The 14,884-nt window shown below is 38.6% G+C and overlaps 1 long non-coding RNA gene across 2 annotated transcripts; it reads right to left on the reverse strand.

Moving 5' to 3' along the window:
* Positions 1 to 6,989: 6,989 nt before the first annotated feature.
* On the reverse strand, positions 6,990 to 14,640 carry LOC143443588 (uncharacterized). 2 transcript variants are annotated; one of them, XR_013112715.1, is made up of 3 exons: positions 14,126 to 14,626; positions 10,612 to 10,746; positions 6,990 to 8,181 (listed from the first exon to the last, which is right to left on the reverse strand). It is a non-coding gene; the product is annotated as an uncharacterized LOC143443588 (long non-coding RNA). The 2 variants fall into 2 exon arrangements; XR_013112714.1 differs by having other exon boundaries at positions 6,990 to 10,746; positions 14,126 to 14,640.
* Between the last annotated feature and the right edge of the window lie 244 nt (positions 14,641 to 14,884).

Consider the following 14,884-nt stretch of genomic DNA (forward strand, 5'->3'; position numbering starts at 1 on the left):
GACTTGAGACAGCAAGAACAAGAGACCCAGTGAGGGACATTACTGGAAGGAGGGTCTGCTGAGAATTCAGAAGTGAAACAAAGGTGATTGCAGTCAGGCCAGTAGGTCATAGTAACGAAAATAGGGCAAGAAATAAGTGAGCAGAAAGAAATGAAAAGGCTTTAAACATGCGAGCAGTAAATTGCAGGCTGCTCTGAGTCAAGAGAGCCAGATAAATAGATAAATAGAAGGTTGTTCTAGGCAGAGAGCTGAACAGAAAGATAGTGTTAATCAGTTGTATTAGATTGATTTAACTTTCAAAATGGGTGTGATTCTGAGTTATGTAATTATATTTTTCCAATGAATAAAAAGTCAATGTAAAGGCTTTTCTGGTTACTGGCTCAAGGATAGGCAGATTTGGGAAAAGTTTTTGTATGAGTTTTTTTGACAAGGTCATTAAAGTAGTAGTTATACCTTCCAGAATTATATGGATCAGACATGACAGAGGTAGGCCTCCAGAAGACTAGATTCCAGAGAATCAAACAAGATAATTATCTTGATGCTAAAATTTGTTTTGAGATTTGTATATTAAAGAATACACAGCATTGGTAAATGAGTCTTCTTGTCACCTACATGTTCACTGATGCCCTGGACTTCCAGCTGGATGTAGTTAAGACAGATATCAGAGGCTTATCAGTTTATCCTTCCCCCTCATCTCTCTTTTAATATCTCAACACTTATATTCAGCTTGAAGAAGTTAATAAAGAGTCAGTGCCCCAATTTCCTGGAATTGGGGACTGAGGTTGTTAATATTAGTCTGTATTTGTAAAAAGTAATAGTTTCATTGGAACAGGGAGGAAAACTAAAATTGATTACACAGCAGTAATATATTGGTAGAAATCTGTATAATTGTTACTAAGTTGATACAAATTCAAGGGTTTCATTGGTATAATTTCTTCTATTCAAAATTTGTGGGTACAAGTCTTAGACCTTTTACTTTTCCAGCAGGGGACTTATGTGCTACCCTTAAAGAAGAGTGTTGCTTTCATGCCAATCATGTAGGCATTCAGTTTCTTGTCTCTCAGGTTCATGCTGTTCAGCAGACTGACAGCTTTTGTAAGACAACAGATAGATGAGACTCAAATGAAACCCATACAGGCCCACTATTACAGGCTGGAAGTAGGGGACTCTGAAACCTCTGTCATCAAGACTGACGAGGATTAACCCCTAACTTATGCGCTAAGGTGGATAGTCAATAACAGGTAAGAGAACACTTCAAGACTTCACCATGCTAAGACAGGAGCTCAACCAATGGCTGTTGAGTATCCAAAGACGGGAAAGGGAGGCTGGGGACATTGGTTCCAACCTAAGGCAGGGACAGTTTCCATAAGTTTTCCCAGCCTTCCCTTTTGAAAGAAATTAAAAAGGGGGACCTGTTGGGAGCTGACTTTTAGCAGAAAGCAGCTGTCATTTTGCAAACATCTTGAGCCATATACCCAGAGAAGAGACTTGTTTTCAACAGCCTACAATAGCTGAGCACACTCTGATAAACATCTTATTTATCCCACATGTTTTGTTATTTAGTGCCCCCAGCTGCAAGGTACACATGGTAAAGTGTCTTCAGCTGTGTTCCCCTGCTTGTGCTTATAAATACCCAGGATTTCCTTGCAATAGAGGAGACAATGAATGAGACAAGGGACTTGATCACACACTTTGTTTTGTCCCCATTCTTCTTGTCTCTTCCCCTTCTTTCTCCAGTCTCTCTCTTGCTAGACCCTTACCCGCTGACCAGAGCAGTAGCTCAGGACTGGACATTTTGACCCCCAAGTGTGGGGCAGAGGAATGGATACAGAAAATGTGGAGTACTGCTCAGGTATTAAAAACAAGGAATTCATAAAATTCTTAGGCAAATGGATGGAAGTAGAAAATATTATCCTGAGTGAGGTTACTCAATTACAAAAGAACACACATGGTATGCACTCATAGATAAGTGGATGTTAGCCAAAAATCTCACAATAAGCAAGACAAAACTCAAAGACCACATGAAGCCCAAGAAAAAGAAAGACCAAATGTGGTGCCTTGGTTCTTCTTAGAAGGAAAATCAAAATGCTCACAGGAGTAAATATGAGACAATGTGTGGGACAGAAACTTGAGGAGAGACCATCCAGAGACTGCACTACCTGGAGATTTCCTCAGATGTAGTCATCATATGCAAACACTGTTGTGGATGTCCTGAAGTACCTGCTGACAGGGGCCTGATATACCTGTCTTCTGAGAGGCACTGCAAGAGACTGACATATACAGAGGCAGATGCTCACAGGTAATGATCAAACTGATCACAGGGTCCCCAGTGGATGAGTTAGAGAGAAGACTGAAGAAATTGAAGGGGCTTGTGGCTTCCTGGGAAGAGTGACGATACCAACCAACCAGAGCTTCCAGGGTCTAAACAGCTAGCCTGGGAACACACATGGAGAGACCCATATCATGAGCTGTATTTGTAGAGGAGGATGGACTTCTTGGGTATCAGTGGGAGAAGAGGGCCTTGGTCCCTTGAAGGCTGGATTCCCAAGAGAGTAGGAATTCGAAGGCAGGGAGTTCAGAGTGGGTGGATAGATGGGGGTACATATTCATAGAAATAGGAGGAGGGAGGATGGATTAAGGGGTTTCCTGGGGGGAAATGGGGAAAGCGGATAACATCTGAAATATAGATGAATTAATTACCCAATAATAAAAAAACAAAACAAAAAGAAAAACAAAGAAACAAAAACCATAATGGAACTGGCTATGGCCGTCAAACATTTGAAACTGTTTAGCAGCAATTTAACATTACCTATACTACGGGGATTCCTTATAATTGTCAAGAACAAGTACTGTAGAACACGCCCATAAAACTTTAAAACAATATCGTCATAAAATAAAAAAGTAGGAGACATATGCCTATATACCACAAATTTATTTAAATCATGTCCTTTAATATTTATTTATTTATTTATTTATTTATTAAATTTTGGATGCCAAGGAACTTTCTGCTGAGTGTCTATGTAACTCTAGGACTAGGCACACTTGTGCACAGGTGAAAGGGAAGGATTCACTTACCAGGCATAAGTCATGATACTGATCAGGTGTTAAATTGGTGGAAATGGGCACATTTGTGGATTTTTTTTTTTTTTCTGCAGGATGCTGAAGGAGCATGGTAGAAGCCAGAGTGACTGGTGAAACATGCAGATGCCAGGAAAACATATGATGCTGACCTGTGAGCTTGCTGAGTTCCCTGACAATGGTGACTGTGAAGCTTTATTGGACATATGTTCCTGACCCACCATTGCTTACCTATACCCCTGGTGGAAAAAGCTGCCTTGCCTTAAATTTTTAGACCTTGTGGAACAGAGAATCAAAAAGAGAAGTTATAATGACTCTTATATTGTTCTTAGATGTGACCAGTTATTCAGATTCAATCATGAACTGGTTTAGAAATCAATCCAATATTGGAAATAGCAGTCTTTATTTGGAAGTCTGGTTCTGGGCATTTTCAGAGACATATATGGAAACTAGCTGCAGTTCTCTATGATGTTATGTTAGCAAGAGATAAAGTTGGGGCAGGATCTGGATTTCAAACTGGTGTTAGCACATGTGTTAAGGCTCTTTTAATTGTCCAGTTAAAAATACTTTTGTTTTTTCTACAGAAGTGAGTCAGGCTTTAGTAGAAGAAATGGGGTAGTGGGCTTCATTATTGTTGACATAACAGCTTTAATTATATTAATTTCTAGCACTACTGCTTCTGTAATTGCTGTGATACAAGAAGTTAAGACAGCTACTTTTGTTAATTATTTAGCAAAAAAATGTTACTTATGTGTTGAATATACAAGAGGATTTAGATAGGCAATTGGAAGAACAGATTGATGTTCTTTATCCTATTCAAATTATTCGAAAGAGGTTCAGAACTTAAGGGTAAGGAGCCATCTCGAGTGTCATGCCAAATACCATTGGATTCATGTTAGTTCTAAAATTTACAGTGGTAGTCATTATAATTATGAAGAAGTTTAAAGACACTTGCAATGTGGTTTGCATAATTCTAATACCTCTCTGGATGCTTTAAAGATACATATTGAGCTTATGATTTTCAAGAATACTGATCTGCCGAGCATTGATGTAGCAGATACTGCTGATATGATTACCCATGGCCTGAGGTCAGTATTTCTATTTTGTTCATGCTTTAAGAATGGCATATATAGCTTGATTATGCTAGCCCTTTTTTGTCCCTGAAACAATTTTATTCCTGCCCATGCTCTTAAAACTCATGTTTAACAATATCAACATGTTGGCAGCCAAAGTACATGGCTTGTTCCTGAAAATGGGCCCCCAGACAGAGTTATTATATTAACAGGCTGGCAAGCCAAGGATGGGTAAGATTCTTCACAGAGCATTACCAACCTAAGACAGAAATATATTGCTTTGGATAATGCATATTTCATGACTGGTAATAAAGGCATTCTTATCAAAATGACCTAAGACTAGCTCAGTCTTATTAATGAAGTAAAAAAGGAAAAGAGGCAGACAGCCTTTGGGGCTGCTTGGCAAGAATCTGACATGGGCCAAGGACAAGAAAATGGGCTGCTTGGCAGGAATATAACATTGGCTAAGGACAAGGAAGTAGGCTTCAGGCAGGAATCGGAAATTAGGCTAGAACAAAAAAGTAAATTCACGTAGGAATCTAAAACTTGGCTACAACAAAGAAGTAATTTCAGACTGGAATCTAAATTTTAGGCTAGAACAAGGAAGTAGGCTTCAGACATGAAGATGACATTGTGCTAGAACTGGGAAGTTGGCAGAGATATTTTGGTCATCCTGATAAGCCCTTAGAAACAGTGATCACAGGAGTGTTCACATAATTGGGTTTAATGTCTTGCTTGTTCTTTGACTATTTATGTTTATTGCCTTGCTTGTTCCTTCACTATTTGCATCTATTGTATTGCTAGACCCTCAACCTGGAACTGACCTTAATACATGCATGTAATTAAAATGGCATAAAAGCAAAAAGGAGGAGGGAGGATAGAATAGGGGGTTCTAGGGAGGGGGAGATTTGGAAAGTGGATGATGTCTGAAATACAAATACATAAACTATTCAATAAAAAAGAAATCAACAGTGTGTCTTTACTTATAGGACTGCCCCATACCTGCAATAATATAAATATCAAAATCCAATAAATGATGGGCTCAGTTTCTTCCTATTCTATAAAGAGCACTACTTATTCTTAATCTTGCTTTTAATTTACATATTTCTTGATGAAAAATTGTTCCTAATACTGTTTATTTGTATTAAGGAAAAATTAAAGCACATAAAAGAAATTAAATTGAAAGACCAATGTACAGGCCTTTGTCCATCCTGCTTTCTCTCACAGTGACCCAGACACAACAGCTTCTGATTCTGTAAACATCTCTGATTCCTCTGTAGTAAACTCAACTGTGCTAACAAACCCATGTGATAGAAGATAACTTAACAAGCTCATTTTCATGTCATGGGCATTAAGAGACAATTATTGCCTCTCCTTTCCTTTCCATTTATTTTTCCAACTTCTTTGTTTATGAAGTTGACCTTTTAGCTTTGTGCAATGTTGGTTGCATTGGGATTATATCTCAACCAGTGGAAACTATTAGGTAGTCTGTCAAGTTTAAACACATAACAATGCTAAATGAAAAATTTATTCACTGGAAGGTCTTCCTTCCTCTTCCTTTTACCTCTCCTCTACATCTGTCTACTGTACAATGATCAGACCCTGATGAGAGTAACCCACTTCTCCAAAAGTCGTGGTCACCATTAAAAATTCCCCAATAACTTTAATGCCTATGATTTCTAGAGTGCTTTCCCCATCAAGAGGTATCAAGGGAGAACTTATGCTCTTAGACTGAATGATGACCTCTTTCATAAGGGTGAGTCCCATGCATTGAACATAACCATGGGCACACCTGGGAAGTCAGAGGCATCAGATCACCCAAGCTGGGGACACAGGTGCTTGTGAGACTCTTAATCTAGGTAAGGGAAACTGAACTGAGATCCTGAACTCGAACAGCACATGCTATAAACTGCTGAGCCATTTCTGTATCTCCACAAAACTTTTCTTTTATAATACAAGCTCACTAATTCAGGAAATCATAACATCTGGAAGATAACTTCAGAAAGCCATTCACATGGGTTATCTACTTTCTTTTCGGTTGTTGTGTAGGTTTGGACTATCCTCCAATATCCCATGTGTTAAAATCTTAGTCTTCAGCTTTTTACAGAGGGTTGAAGTATAAAGAGTTAGAACCTAGAGAGAAAATTTGCTTCAATGATAATAAGCCCTTGGAAGAAGTACTAGGCTCATGGTCCCTCAGATACTTTTTGCCTCACTTCTCATCAAATATGAGGGCAGAAGCTTCCTTTCTGTGAGTTTCTTCCCCCAAAGTGCTGCACAGGTACAAGCCCAAAGAATCAAGTCTAAGTGATCATGGAGTGTGACCTCTGGAAGCATGAATGAAGTACAATTTTCCCTCTTAGAGGTAAATTGGCCTTAGTTCAAGTAACAGGAATTTGTCACCTTAGCCCTCCCATAAATAATCTGGCTCCCACAAAGAGCTATTGAAATTGTACTTACCTTCATTCTGTTCCAGCTTATAGATATTCTTACTTAACTGCACATAAATAAATATAATATAATGACCTTTACCCTTTACCATCCTCTTTCATTTCCCTGATCTTTAGGGATTTATTTCAGTTTATATATTTTATATATTATATATATTTTAACATTTTATATCGTATAAATTTAATTTATATATATATATGATTTATCATTTTATAAACTTATAATAAATATATATTTTTTTCTGTTCATTCTACTATCTTTAGCCACAGGTCTAAAACAAAATGCTTGTTTTTCCATAAAAACAATCTCTTTTTACTTTATCAGTTACAAAATAAGATGACTTCGGTATCAGTTACTTTTTTACTACTGTGATAACAAGCCACATAGTAACATATTTAAAAAAGCTTTTATTTTTGTTGAGACCCTCACTCTGCCTCAACACTTTTGGGGCTAAGTGCTCTGGTCAAGAAAGAGAGAGTGGGGCTGGAGGGGCAAGCGACTCGAAGAATGGAGACAAAGGGTGTGTGGTCAGGTCTTAATTCTCGTCCCATCTCTTCTTGTCTCTCATCCATCTCTCTCATCTCTCTTTATTGAAAGGAAATCTGGGGTATTTATCAACACAAGCAGGAGAACACAGGTGAAAACACTTTACCACGTGCAGCATACGGCTGAGGTCACTAAACAGCAAAACATGCTATGTGGGATAAACAATATATTTATCAGAGTGTGCTTCAGCTGTTATAGGCTTTTGAAAACCAAGTCTTTCATCAGGGTTATATATGGTTCCAGATGGCTGCAAAGTAGATCTAGCCACTTTCTACTAAAGTCGGCTCCCAACAGGTCCCCCCTTTTTAAATTTTTTCAAAAGGGAAGGCTGGGAAAACTTACGGAAACCGTGCCTGTCCTAGGTTGGAACAAAGGACCGCAGCCTCCCTTTCCCGTCCTTGGATACTCAACAGCCATTGGTTGAACTCCTGTCTTAGGATGGTGAGGCCTCCCTTCTTTTAGGGGCAAGGGTCTCTGTATGTCCTCTTACCTGTCATTGACTATCCGGTTTAGCGCATAAGTTAGGGGTTAATCCTCATCAGTCTTGATGACAGAGGTTTCAGAGTCCCCTACTTCCAGCCTGTAATAGCAGACCTGTATGGGTTTCATTTGAATAGCATCTATCTGTTGCTGTACAAAAGCCATCAGTTTGTTGAACCGTATCAACCCAAGAGACAAGAGACTTAGCAATGCCTGAACAGTCAGTATAAAAGCAACACTCTTTTTTAAGAGTAAGACACAGAAATACAAAACTGATCATAGCTTTGATCTTAACAAAACAACTAAGGATATCTCTGTTCCTGCTCAGTCAATCTCAAACCCAAAAAACAATTATAATAACTGCGGTAGTGGGTTTACACAATGTACCCCACTAAATCATAAGTCAGGAAATCAAGAGTCCAATAGAGCCACCCTGGAGATATGGGTGGTGATGTCTCCTTCAGCACTGTTAACTTCTCAGGTCAGGTTTGCTTTTTGATCTATTCCAGTTTGAAGGCAATTGTGAAGCATCTTCAGGTTTCCTTCATATTTCCTGCAAAGAAAAAAATAAGCTTCTCAGGGGGTTTCTCCTCCCTGGACTTGTTATTGTTGCCTATCTGTTTAATCAGTCTCTCTGGCAGCCAACGTGCAGCATCTGCAGTTTGGGAATATATGCAAACAGAACCTCTTCCCCAGATAAGCACTGGATCTGGCCCATTCCAGGTTCCAGTTAATGGGTCTTTCCAGAGGACTGTTGCAAAATTCTTTTTGGTATCAGGATGCCAGAATCTATCTGCAGCAGATTTTCCTTCAGAATCCAAATTTAAAAAATGTAAAATAAAGAGTGCATGATGAAGGATATTCCAGGAGGATCCCTTGGTAGGATACCATTCCCTGTTTTTAAATTTTTTCAAATTGATTTTTCACTATCAACGGAGCAGCTTGTAATTTTTCAGTGAGGCTATACCCAATATGCATTAGAGGAACCAAAACCTTGATTCCCTCTTTTAGGATTCTTATATTTGTGATTAGTAGGGTACAATGGAAGTAACAATAGTTGAGCTATCCTCTTTCCTGTAGGAATGGTGACTATATTCTGAATTGCCTGGGCCATTACCTTAATCTCACCCTGATAATCATTATCTAAAACTCCAGGAAAAATTTGTAGTCCCTGCATAGTAGTACTGCTTCTTCCCACTATCAGGCCAAACACATTTGGATAGATTGGTCCAAACAGTCCAGTGAGTAAGGCCCGAGGTCTCATTTCTGGGGTTAATACTGTGTGGGTGGCAGAACTGATGTCCAGTCCTGCGCTTCCTGGTGTTGCTCGACTGAGTTCAGAAAGGGATTGGTGTTTGCTGGTAGGACACTGACTGCCCCATAAGCCTGTTTTGGGTTATGTCGGTTCAGGGACATAAGCCAAAATGGTTCGGCTGGAGCTGGCACCTGTTCCCATTTCCCTGATTATGGGAAAGGGTGTTACCTTGTGAGTCTTGTTCAGACCTACAATCATTAGCCCAATGCTTTCCACATTTGCAACGTGGGCAGAGCCCAGGATATTTTCTGGGCTGTCTCTGGATTAACTCATTTTCTACCCTGCAATCTCTTGCAAAGTGTCCAGGCTTACCACATTTAAAACATGCCTTTCTGTCTCTATTTACCAAAAAATCTCTTACAGATTTTCCTTGCATAGCAGCCGCCATAGCTAAGCCCTATTGATAAGAGGGACCTATGTCAGAACAGAGTCTGATATACCCTGTAAGGTCTGTCTTTTTCCTATAGGGTCTAATGGCCGCTTGGCAGGCAGGCTTAGCATTTTCATATGCAAGTTGTTTCACATAATCTACACCTGCCTCTGCATTGCCAAAAATCCTCCCTGCTGTTGTCATTAATCAATGAACAAAGTCAAAAAATTGTTCATCAGGCACTTGCCTGACTGCTGTTAAAGATGCACCAGGGTCTCCCTTTACCGGGAGTTTACACCAAGCCTTCATGGCTGCATTTTGAATTTGAGCATATAAACCTGGGTCATATTGCACCTGGCTATCACTAGAAGCAAATTGCCTTTCTCCTACTAAGGCATCAAAGGACCAACCATTGCCTGCCTGAATGTTTCTTCTAGCTGTTTCTTTACAATTCTCATGATACTCTGATTTCCAAATTAAATAGTCTCTACCACTAAGAACTGCTCTCACTAATGGATTCCAATCACTAGGAGTCAGCCACTCCTCTGCCACAGATTCTAAAATTGTAAGAGTAAAGGGAGCAGTGGCACCGTATTGTGATACTACATTTTTTAATTCCTTAATAATTTGAAAATTAAATCCTGTGTGATGTCTCCAAGCAATCCCTTGATTGTCTCTGGTCTCTGATACAGGAAAAGCCTCAGCATTTTCCTCCTCTGGCTGATCTGTGGCTAATCTTAAACTAGATGACAGAGACTGTCTTTGGACTCCTGGTTGAGGAATACAAGGAGCCAGGGGATTTTCACAGTTTACCTCTTGAGACATCTTTCCTGTCTTTAATTTTTGTAGCTGATTAATTTAGTCCTGATACTCTTTTTCTAGCTCTATTTGTTGTTTAAGAACAGATATTTTTCCTGTAACTCCCTTATGGGATCTACAACTATTGTCTTCATTGAGGGAGCACTTGGAGGTGGAGGCACATAGAAAGAGGGCATTTCAGCGTCTTAACATTTAACTTCCTCTTCCTCTTGGTCAGCACAATCTGGCTCTGACAAATTGTCATCAACCTTTGGTTGTATTTTGGATTCTAACTTACGCTTCTTTTTATTTTGAACAAAAACGACAGCATTCAAGAACAAAAGCAGAAAATTAACACATGTGAGCAGCAAACAAAACCAAAACAGAGAGTTGAATTCAGGCTGACTAATTTCTTGTCCCATTTTCATTACCTTTCTTGAAGCAAACCAAAACAGAGAGTTGGATTCAGGTTGACTAATTTCTTGTCCCATTTTCCTTACCTTTCTCGATGGGGCAGATTCCTGCGGCAACCAACAGATCCTTCTTCCGTAATGTCCCTCACTGGGTCTCTTGTTCCCGCTGCCCCACATTGGGCGCCAAAACTATTGTGGCCCACTCTGTCCATAGATCAGGGTCTAGCAAGAGAGAGAGAGTGGGGGGAAGAAGGAGGAGAAACGCGAAGAATGGAAAACAAACCAGAGGATCTGTAGTCAAGTCTCCTTTACTGTCTTCAACACACACAATTCCTACTCTACTCCACTACTACACCACACTACACCGCACACTATACCACTCTACTCCACTATTACACCACCACCTTTACAAGGAAATCCTGTGTATTTATAAGCACAAATAGGAGAACACAGGTGAAAACATTTTACCACGTGCAGCATACAGCTGAGGTCACTAAACAGCAAAACAAGCTATGTGGGATAAACAATATATTTATCAGAGTGTGCTTCAGCTGTTATAGGCTTTTGAAAACCAAGTCATTCATCAGGGTATATGGTTCCAGATGGCTGCAAAGTTGATCTAGTTGCTTTCTACTAAAGTCGGCTCCCAACATAGTTTGACTGATGTCTCCAGTCACTCATAGCAAGGTGGAATGACAGTAGGCAGAAGGTATAGTGACTGTAGCAGGAAGCTGAGATTTCACATCATCAACCAAAGCACAATGCAGAGAGTGTACTGGAAGTAGGGTAAGGCTTTTAACTCTCAATGCCACTCCAGTGATTTACCTACTGTACTAATGATGCAAGCCTAATTCTTTCTAAGCAGAACTATTAACTGGAAACCAAATATCAAAATACCTACACCTAGGAGGAACATTTCTCATTCAAATAACTGAAACTTGTTTTTTTTTTTTTAATTTGTATCTTCAAGTTTATTAATTCCAATTCTATTGCAAAATTCAATCTTAATGTTTTTCTAAACTTTTCAATGAATGTTTATTTGTGGTGGGCTGTGTATATCACAATACCAGACTAGAATGCATAGGACAAGTTGCAAGAGTTTGTTTTTTCCTTTCACAGTGTTGATCCCAGAGGTTACAAAGCACCTGGTCAGGCTTGGTTGCAAATAGTGGTTTCCACCAAAACTTCTAGCTGGTTTCGTATTAAGGGTTTGACTCTAAGATGATTTTGAAAGTTAATAGCCATGTCCTCTGTGGACACATGAATAGAGTGAACACTGAACCAAAGAAGCCCTCCAAATACGAGAATTAGCCTTTTCAGAACATCTGATAATGTACCCAGTCATACTTTATTTCTATTTCATTTTTAGTTTATTTATCAGTACTTTACTCTACATTGTGGTTAAACCCAGGGTCTCACATGTATTATGTAATCACTATTTTACTGAGATACAGCCCATCTCTACAAAGATCCTTTAAATAGACTAGTTTTACCCATTCTTGATTTTAAGGAAGAGTGTAATGACCAGCATTTAATTGCTAAGAAAAAAATAGTTCCAAACATTTTTGCTACATGATTTTTAATAATCTGATTAAAGTTTTCAGTGGTGTGAACTAAAAGATAAACTGTGTGACAGGAGTAAAGAAAAAAAGAGACTAAAGCCAGGGGATGACACATGAGGGAAAAGTCTAATCTGAGAAGCATTGTGACTGTACTAAAACAAGGAGAGTTACCCAATCCCCAATAGATAACAACATATGCAGGCATCTGCACATACAAAGAATAAATCTAAATAAATGTGGCACATTTTAATGTGTCATATTTTAATGAGGCAATACCATAATGAATATTTTGAGCACTCAATACCTCCAGCATAAAAGTGTATTTAAATAGTGCTTTTTGGATAAGAAAGTCTCAAATCTATTTGAAGATGTGTGGGAAACACACTTACATTGATTGAGTTAAAAGAGAAAATGCTGTTTGATAATGAAGGCAGCTTTAAAGTTCAGTATGGAGGATGCAATACAAGTCCTCCCTGGGAAAATCTTAAGCACTACACCAGACCTCTGAAAATACTATCAGTAAATCCTTTTATAATGAGTAAAAGCAATATTTGAGGCCCTTAAGAATAAGCTATACTATGTCTTATGATTCAAAGGAAGTGAAATTCATTCTGTTCATGGCCTTGGACGTGGCAGTCGAAAACTCATTACAGATTAGTTTTCAGTTCTACTTCACTCTTAACTTTGTGTGCACATCTGTGCAATCATCTTATTTCTCTATGAGCTTCACCTCTGTAATTCAGTTTCTAAAGTGTCGATTTCACCAGGGAATTGGAATTTTCTGATAAGTATTAGAATAAAAAAGGCTGGGAGAAAACTTGATCCTGTTAGTTCAGCAGGCAATCCAAGATAAACATACCTATGGGGGAAAAATCTAATCTGCATTAAATCTTAATATGTTTAGTGAAAGCTAAGGTTGTATATTCTTACAGCTCATTTATTTCCCTAAAAAATTCTGATGATTATTTCCACCACAAATGTGAACACCATCCTCTGGTCTTCTAGCACTTGGATCCTCCTGACAAAGCATGCAAGGTGACCAGCCTCCTCCCACTCCACCACCATGTCTCCTCTGTCATTATTGCCTGTTCTCTTCTATACTGAGTCAATAAAACCCTATATCAAGTTAAGGGAAATCTTCTGTTTTGTTTCCTCAAAGTTTGATCACAAATGTTTAAAGCATTGCTGAGTCATTTTCATGTTTTTATTTCAGCATTTGTATGCTGTATTAAACAAATAGATCTTGTAATATTGAAATCCTGGGTGTCACAACTAGTCATGTTAGTCATTTTTATACATTTGTAGATTCATTTTTTAACTGTTCATGCTTTATTGGGCATGTATAGTAACCAACTTATCTGATAATTTTAAAATCAGTTGTATCTATGTTTATGTATATATCTTTATTTGTGTATGTGGTAATAAGTTCTAAATATCTGAGTCTGACATGACCAGCTGACATGAGCAGCCTGCTAGCTCAGTTTAAATCAATTTTACCTGAACTATATAAACAGCCCTATAACCCACAAAGAAATAAAAGCAGTCATTAAAATCTCACAAACAACACAGAGCCCAGGCCCATGCAGTTTTAGTGCAGAATCTTACCAGACTTTTAAAGAAGGGTAAATACTAATACTCTTCAAACTATTCCACAAAATAGAAAAAGAAGGAACACTACCAAACTCATTCTATGGAGTCATAGTCACTCTGACACCTAAACCACAAACAAATTCAACAAAGAAAGAGGAAAATTAGTCCAATTTCTCTTTTGAACATTGATATAAAAATGAATAAAATACTTTCAACCCAAATCTAGGAGCTCATAAGCAACATTATCCATCATGATCAAGTAGGCTTCATCCTAGTCATGCAGGGATAGTTCAATATATGAGAATCTATCAATGTAAGTCATCTTATAAACAAACTGAAAGAAAAAAAAGATTACATGGTCATTTCATTAGATGCTCAGAAAGCCTGACAAAGTCCTATCATTTTTCACATAAAAACTATTACATAGATCAGAAATACAAGGTACATACCTTAATATAATCAAAGAAATGTCCAGAAACCAATAGCCAATATCAAGTTAAATGGAGAGAAACTTAAAGCAATTCCACTAAAATCAGGGACAAGACAAAGGCTGCCAACTCTTTTCCTATATATTCAATAAAGCACTTCAAGTTCTATCTAGAGCAATAAGAAAAACTAAAAAAGATCAAGGGGATGCTATGATAGTATACATAAGCAACCCAAAAAAATTCTACCAGAGAACACCTACAGCTGATAAACATCTTCAACAAACTGGCTGGATTCAAAATTAACTCCAAGAAATCAGTAGCCCTTCTTTATACAAATAATAAAGAGGCCTAGAAAGAAAGTAGAGAAATAATACCCTTTACAATAGTCACATGTTGCGTGCGCCTCTCGTGTCCCCTTCGCCAGCGAAAAAGGACACGGAGGCAGTGATTGGGTAGTTACTACAAACGAGGCTTTACTTCTTGTAACAGCAAAAGCGGAAAAGACCCCAAGCCTGGGAAAGGCACTGCTATATATACCCTAGAGTGGCGTGTTCACTTCTGATTGGCTGTTCATTTATCACCCCATATTACGCCCTGAGATGAGCAGTGACTTTGGCGCACTTTTTGCCTTTTGCACCTGTGCAGTCAGTTGTTTACAAGTGGGAGGACAGGATGTCCGTGCCATCTTGGCACTGCGGCTCCAAACAGTCACAGATAATATAAAATATCTCTGTGTCCCTTTAACCAAGCAAGGGAAATGTCTGTATAATAAGAATTTCA

The sequence above is a fragment of the Arvicanthis niloticus genome, chromosome 9, assembly GCF_011762505.2.
Source record: "Arvicanthis niloticus isolate mArvNil1 chromosome 9, mArvNil1.pat.X, whole genome shotgun sequence".
NCBI lineage: Eukaryota > Metazoa > Chordata > Mammalia > Rodentia > Muridae > Arvicanthis > Arvicanthis niloticus.